Here is an 8539-nt window from a genome sequence, read left to right on the forward strand (position 1 = left end):
ATTTATTAAACGAGGAACTGAAATAAATACACAAACAAAAACACTGAAAAATTGTCAAAAGTTACAGCTACTATCACTGTAGCTTTCAGCAACTGAAAACAAGAACTCGTCTGAAGTGGTCTCATTGAGGAAGATTTTCAGATTATGATCTTTATGAAGCAGGTTGTAATTCAACAGAATTTGTATGCAAATAATAATAACCTGGTGTATCAATAAACATATAAACTCTGAAATACTTCTGTTTGTCTTTCATAATTTATTTCGCAAGATTCAATTTCATGTTGCTTTTGATACTTCAGTTATAATAAACTTGACAGAAAATTGCCCTCAAAAGTGCCACCACAGGCCACCAATTGAAGATGAATAATTAGAAAAGCTCCAGCTTCAGGAGGGGGGGGGGCACCCCCTCCTGGCCTCCCCCCGCGCACGCCTTGCTCCTCTTCGCTCCGCACAAGGCTGTACCCTCCTGTTCTTTCACTTGTACCCTTCTCTTCTGAAAAACATTGACAGCCCTGATGTAGGATACCATCATCTCTTTTGATGACACCAGTGATGTTCTCAGAAAAGTTTTCACTGCAAGTTTGTTAATGCTTAATGTAGAACTCAGTAATCAGGTTGTTTGATTTGTATTTTCAGTGTGTTACCCATGGTATAAATAAGATCTATAAACTGATATTTTTGTAAAGTGAATAATAAATGTACATGTATTTACATATCTTTATTTAGTTTCTTGAATATAGTCTGTGTGCGATAGAACAGCATCTTGTTATTGGGTGTGAAAAACCAAGCAAGCAAACATTGCACCGAAATTTGGTAAAAAAAAAATATCTCGAAGAAGGAAAGTGAAAAAGAAAGTTGCAAACATATGCCCTGTAGAAAAAAAATAATTCATGGTGAAGCAGGTGGGGAAAAAAATAATGGCTCTCCACCAATCTTCCAAGCCCCCCCCCCCCCAGGATATCAAATGGTCCACCCCTAAGTAACTCCCCCAAACCTCCGATCCATACAATAACACTGGTTTGACTAGAGAGTAAAAAAGATGCAGTTGTATCACCACTGGTGTCCCATTTTGAGAGTTAAAGGTTTTCATAAAAGCAAATAAAGAACGCAGTGCTTTGTTTTTAAAGAAAGCCTTGCCTCTTTAAAATTTCCTGATGGAATAAAAGTGATATGCATTGTAGTTGTGTGTGTGTGTGTGTGTGTGTGTGTGTGAGAGAGAGAGAGAGAGAGAGAGAGAGAGAGAGAGAGAGAGAGAGAGAGAGAGAGAGAGAGAGAGAGACAGAGATTGGAGAGCCAGAGAGGCAATCAGGCAGGCATAGACGTTTGTGACGCAGAGAAAAAGAGCCCCTGTTCTTGTTTGTTTGATTGTCAGCACATGTACAGTCATATAGTATACGCTGCCTTTACACCACATTAACCCATCAAGCCATTTAGCAAAATGCCTAGTGAGACAGGGAGTCGTTTGGCCAGATAACAAATAAATTGGCGATCAACTTCACTGGTTTGGTACAGCAATTGCAAACACTAAAATCAGCGGGTAATCTCAATCGGTGTCAATTGTGAATTATTCTTCATTCGATTCAGTTTATTTTCTGAGATAGACCATGAGAGAAATGGTTTGTACCACTGTGCGATGTCTACGCAGCCTGTAGTATCAATATCAATTTTATGGCCAGAGTTGGGCTTCCTGCTGACTTTTGTATTACAATCGCTGTACCAGACCACCGAAGTTGACCGCCAATTTACTTGTTATCTGCCCAAATGACTCTCTGTTTTACAAGGCATTTTGCTAAATGGCTCGACGGGTTAATGTAAGCGGTGGTGGCGCCCTAGCAAGACGAACACCTGGTTCCACAGGCTGCTCCACGCCTGAATAACATTTTCAGGGCAAGACTGATATGATTTTGAGAAGGGTCACCATTTTTTTACGCAACAGTTTTTAAGGGCAATGTCGTTTCGTGCATGAATATTTAAGGGGAGGGTCATCATTTCGTGCAAGGATATGGAAAAGGACAAACTAATAGTTAAAAACACTACCTTGAATGTACCATAAAAAAGAAATATCGACCAGAATACGTAGAAAGGACACTGCAGGTTTGACTGTGCTTATACGGTCAAATACATCTTCTGTATAACAGTTCAAAAAGGCATATAACATTTACATGGCTTTTCACAGTACAAAGATTATCTTCTATAAAATATGAATAGAATCATAACACTGTAAAAACTACTTATGTAAAAGAAAATTACAAACGTTGTCTCATATCATCTGATTAGAATGGCACACTGTAAGACATCAAGGTCGTGGAAGATAGTTTTATGACTGTTCGTACCTGATCGGCTATAATCGGATGGAAGTCAGTGAATACATGGGGTGGTAGGGTATCATAGTCGTCAACCTGTTGAACTGCAAGTCCGTTTCGGAGCTTAGCTACCTTGGATTCGAAGTAGGTGAGAAATTCGGATGGCAAGTCCGTGAGAGGGATGTTGTTTGGCAATGCATTAGTGGTTTCTTTCATTCGCGTTGGAAAGTTCGCCAACTATGCTAAATAGTTTCCTAGAGTCCGCCTCTTGGATACGACGTCGACGGTAACAAGATTTCGCGTCGAAAGTATTCAGATCGCACGCACGTATTTTCTACCCATGGTTGATAGCTCTGCTGGTGGACGGAATTGTCCCCGAGGTTGTCTTTCGCATTGCTTCGATAAAGTTTGTGTGCGATGTGTTTTAGTTGAGTGTGCGAGCATGAGTGCTTCTGAACTCTAAAACGTGTGGAGAGATCGCAGTTAGAAAAATGTAACAACTTTATAGCTCGGTGATTGACACTCTTTTGTTGAGATTGGGGATTCGGCCGAGCGGCTCTGTCTGTTGCTTCTCCGCTAGGTAACTGGATGCCGTGTGTTGTGGGTTCGAACCCCGAATGAAGACATTGTATTTCAAATGATCAAATTAATATTTAATTGTTCTTTCTGTGATATGCCAGAATGAAAAATATTAGCAGCAAAACCATTCCATCTGTAAATTTTTCTGTGTTTATTCAATCATCTAGTTAAATAAAATATTGAGGCATTTAAGGGTGATCGAGCCACTACGTCCAACAATTTTCATTATTTTTCTCTAACAGTAAGACTTATATGTGAGGATGAGATTACGACAAAAAATCAATATGTCACCAGATTAATTTGGCAGCTAGAAGGATTTGAAATACGCCCACTTTATCCCATTCGAATGACAGAAATTATGAATCTGTCGTAAGCGTTGCCCAACCCGATATATTTACTTTCAGTTCCTTTCTTGAAATGCTGCACTTGTTTTATTTACATGTGAACCACATTGAATAAAAAATGAAAGTTTCAGCTATTTTTCCGCTGAAAACGTGCATAAGAACTTAAATTATCACTTCTCAGGCCTTCCAAAACAACAGTTAAAGCTGTTGCAAACTTAAAAGTAATGACCACACCTTATCCATACTTTTTAGAATAATTAAGAATTAGATTTCCAATCCAACAATTTTGTTTATTTTCATATAAATTATTGTTCAGATATTGCACATTATATGCATCAAATAAAAATATGGGGTCACCAGCCTATTTACAATACACCCCCTCCCCATATGTGAAATGGAAAAATCACAATTTGATGAGAAATATGTCCTTTTCAAATTAGTTTGTTGGGATTTCTAAATACTTTGTAAATATATCGACATTCAAGCATTTAAAACTTACAACTCGAAGATAATATAATGATCATTCAATCATCACTAACAACGTCCGCTGACAATAATTTGTATGAAGATAGGTTTCCATCAAAACAACGGTGTAATTTTTCGTGAGCACGGTCGGTCCCGTACAGTGGACGCGCGCGTCGTTTTCATGATCGATATTGGACTGGACGACCTTTTCGACGATGGACTGTCGCAGACTGTGCGGAATCTTATGGTTGAAGCGTTTATTGGCAAGTTGGTCCAACGTCATCGCACCTGGTCCCATACGCAGCCCCACCCAAGCGCTATCAGTCTCATATTGAGATAACCTATTACATTGGGGTTTTCTTTAAATCATGGCAAAATTATTCATTTTGGTCAAAATACAAAAATTCTCAGAATCTGTTTATGTTCTTTCTTTGAAATCTGGTTTTATTGGGGTATTCTTATTATAAAGTTTAAAAATTACCGATAAATTATCAGTATCATACATTTTTGGCATTTTTTATCATTTTAGTCAACATTTTATTCTTAAACACCACTGTTATAATTGGAAAACAAGTTTAAAGTTAATATCAATTAGGTAGACATCAGTGGACTGTAAGAAAAGTGTTTCACAGAGATTTACATGCTTTGTTCTTTTTTCCTTATTTAAAAGTAGTGAAACATTTTCAGTTAAATATTTTGTAAAATTGTTTGAGTATAACACAGTTTATTGCTCATTTATTCTTTTTTATATTTTTTACTAATGATTTTTTAAATAAAGTAATATATATTGTTTTATCCTTTACATTTCCAGTCATTGTTTAAAATACACCATCAAGGCAATGTCAACAAATGCGACTGAAGACTTGAGTTAAAGCAATTTAACACTCACCCAGTTGTTTTGTTTTCTATTAAAATTTAAGACAAAATGTTAAACTTTTATAGACATATATCAATTAATAAAGTGTTGCCACTTTATGAGATTTGTAGACTTGACAAACGTTCTCACATATATTTAACACTGGCAGCACTGCATTTATAAAACAGAGCATGTGGGAGTGCAGCAGCAGAATACAAATACACATCCATGTACGGTCTGTTCTGTGCTGTTTTGTATTTATAACTATTGTATTACAGGTATTATGAATTTTGATCTAGTGTTATCAGGTTATCGGACATACAGAGTGACCATGGTTCACGCTACTGAGAAGAGGTTTCTGCTTCTACAGATACCCATTCAAAAATGCCGCCGTAGGCGGCAGCTCCGAAGACAATGTAATTCTGCTTTCAAAAATTCTTGTTCAAAAATGCTGCCGTAGGCGGCAGCTCCAGGGAACACAGAATGCTAGTCTAAGGGTGCATCACAGCAACTTTTTGCGGTGAGCGGGGCTATTAGCTGTAGCGGAACACAAAGCATCGTACGCAGGGCTATCCTGGAAGCAATTTTTTTCTTTTGCAGAGACAATTTTTTTTTCTCAGCATTTGGCCGGCAACAATTTCTTTTGCGAAAATCCTCCAGTCCCCCAAAATCGAATGGGTCACCCCTTATGGACCTGCAAACTCACTCATGACACCCCTAGCTCTGCATGGCACGGCTGTGTGTTACCGGCGTTATACGGTCTCCCACTGTGGTGGGAGGCCGTATAACGCCGGTTAAACACACAGCCCTGCCATGCAGAGCTAATGACACCCCCATCCATACCCAATTTGAGAAAAGACCTCCTGACTTTGTTACGTATACGCCGGGTACCTCTCTCGGAACTACCACCACGGCAAAGCAGAGATTTCAAACGTGTCTGCCTGGGTGTATTTAATCTTTAACCTTTTCTCTTAGGGACTGGTCAGTTTCTTCGGCCTGGGGGGGGGCCGGTGGATTATTTTTTGCCGACGTCAAAAAGTGGCTGACCCCCCCTATTCCAAATTTTGAAAACAGGGTGACCCCCCCTATTCCAAATTTCTAAAACAGGGTGACCCCCCCCCCCCAGGGCGCGACAAAGGTAAAACAAAAGATAGACAAAAATTATATATATATATATATATATATATATATATATATATATATATATATATATAATATATATATATTTTATATATATATATATATTATATTTTACATTTTACATATATTTATATTTTAAATAGTCATTCTATGTTTTAGTGAAATTGTTGACATGTCAGTTGTAAGATAGGAATTTCAAAGTGTCAATCTTAAAGTTTAAATACAGTACATTTTGAATGAGCTGTATTTTGAATGAGCTGTGAATGTATTTCACACTTTCTCTGCTTAACCAGATGTCCTGAACTGTTGTACAGAAATGGATGTCAATCATTAATATCAAAGAGGAAAAAGAAGTGAATCAAAAACTTTGATGGGTGTTAAGACTTGCCAACCATCCAATTAATCTACTGAGGAGCCATAGAGAGCTTTTTTAGCCAAATCTGATGTGTACAGTGTCTGAGAGGACCTTTTCTTGTGTAACATTGAAACCATAAAAGCACAGCTAATAATGACAAAAACTGCCTTTTTAACTGTTATTTTGTTCATAAAAAGCATCTTTCTACAGAAAACCTATGAAACAAAGAAAAATAATTGCATCAATGAGAAGGAAAGATATCTTGTCATTTTTCTATCTCTAAAATAAGTCACTGTATCAAATATATATTGTGAAATATTTGTGCATGTTGCTTTCTCATACTGAATTCTCACAGAGAGAACAGAAAAGTATCAGGAATTTGTCATCCTTTTCATATGAAATGCAGATTTCATAATGGTACACTTTCACTTAGCAAACATCAAGATATCTCTGAAAGTATGGCGCCCGAAGGGCGCGCCAAAAAATATGAAACATCCTGATATCTCTGATATATATGCCTTGTATATTAAAGTCATGCACCTGAAGGGCATGCTGAAAGATGTATGATATATAAAGTAATGAGCTTGAAGAGCACGCTGAAAAATATTGAACATACAGATATCTCTGATGTATGTATGCTTGATATGTTAAAGTTGGGCGTGCTGAAAATATGACTGATTATTAAGTTACGCGCCCGAAGGGCGCGCCGAAAAATACAACTGAATGATGAATTTTGTGGCTGACACTAGCATTTTAGGCAATGATGAGCCTGTGTCAAAATTCAAAAACACACTGACCCCCCCTATTGGGCATTTCAAAACATGTGACCCCCCTATCACCAAAGTCAAAAACAGGGTGACCCCCCCCATGAATCCACCGGCCCCCCCCAGGCTGAAGAAACTGACCAGTCCCTTACATTCTAAATGAAAGGCTAAATAGTTTTTTAGATGACAATCATATTATACATAATAATCAAGCTGGATTTCGCAAAAACCATCGCACAATAGATCACATATTTACCCTGAAGACAATAATACATAAATATATTAACAATAAGCAGAACATTTATGTTTGTTTTGTTGACTTTGCTAAGGCTTTCGACTCGGTATGGAGAGTTGGTCTCTTTCATAAACTTCTCAAAAATAACATTAATGGCAAATTATACAGACTTATAAAACACATGTACACCAACACAAAAATACACATCAAAACAAATAATTTTATCTCGCCCAGCCTGAAAGTTGAAAAAGGAGTAAAACAGGGCTGTGTTTTAAGTCCTAGTCTGTTCAATTTATATGTCAATGACTTGAAAACAAATCTAGACAAAGTAGATACTCAACACCAGTGTTGAATAATACCCCAGTTAACTCATTATTTTACGCTGATGACCTTGTCTTAATCTCTACTTCAAAAGAAGGTTTGCAGAGGGAGTTAAATACACTACACACATTTTGCTCCAATTGGAAACTTGATGTTAATTTACAGAAAACCCAAGCAATTAATTTTAGTAAATCTCCTTTGATAGATAAACACTTATTTAACTATGGTAGTACATGCATCAAATCTGTTAAGAGCTATACATACTTAGGACTGACAATTAAATCAAATGGCAGTTTTAGTGACACAATTACAAATTTGGCTGATAAAGCAGCAAAATCTTTGTATAGTTTAAAAAGGGTTTTATTGCACAACAAAAAGATAAAATTTTCCCTACATCTATTCAATGTTTTCATTAAACCTGTTTTACTGTATGGCTCAGAGATTTGGGGACAAGATTTCATGGACTACAAGAAGTGGGATAAATCAGCAATTGAAAAAACTCACCTCAAATTTTGTAAGAACATTTTACAGTGTAATAGACAAGCTTGTAATGCCGCTGTGAGGGGTGAACTAGGACAATTCCCACTTCTACTTGAGATCAAACTTAATATTGTTAAACACTGGCTTCATATCGTACAACTGCCACATTATAATCTCGCTAAAGAAGCTTTTCTGGAGCAAATGGTAAACAACACTAACAATAGATCCTGGTTTAACTGTTTAAGTGCTTTAATTAAAGACAATGGAATGGACTTTCTCCTTGATAAAGCTCCATCACTTAAACACCACAAAGTTATAACTGGATTAATGAAAACAAATTTAACAAACAATTATGAGGTCTTTTGGAAAAATTGATCACTGATGAAAATAGTAAACTAAGAATGTATGCCAAAATAAAGCATAATTTTAGATTAGAACCTACTTAACACAGTTACAAGGTGAGAAAAAGAAATTACTCACCAAACTTCGCATTAGCAATCATGATCTAGCAATTGAAAAAGGAAGACACACTGTTCCAAAAACCCCAATTACTGAAAGATACTGCAATCAGTGTAACACCAACAGTATTGAAGATGAAACACACTTTTTATTAGTCTGTCAGAAATACAAAGTCCAAAGAAAGAACTTTTTCAGTAAAATCAACTTCCCAAACGACAATACTGAAAACCAGCTTATT

This window comes from Ptychodera flava, chromosome 16, assembly GCF_041260155.1.
Source record: "Ptychodera flava strain L36383 chromosome 16, AS_Pfla_20210202, whole genome shotgun sequence".
In the NCBI taxonomy this organism is placed as follows: Eukaryota; Metazoa; Hemichordata; class Enteropneusta; family Ptychoderidae; genus Ptychodera; species Ptychodera flava.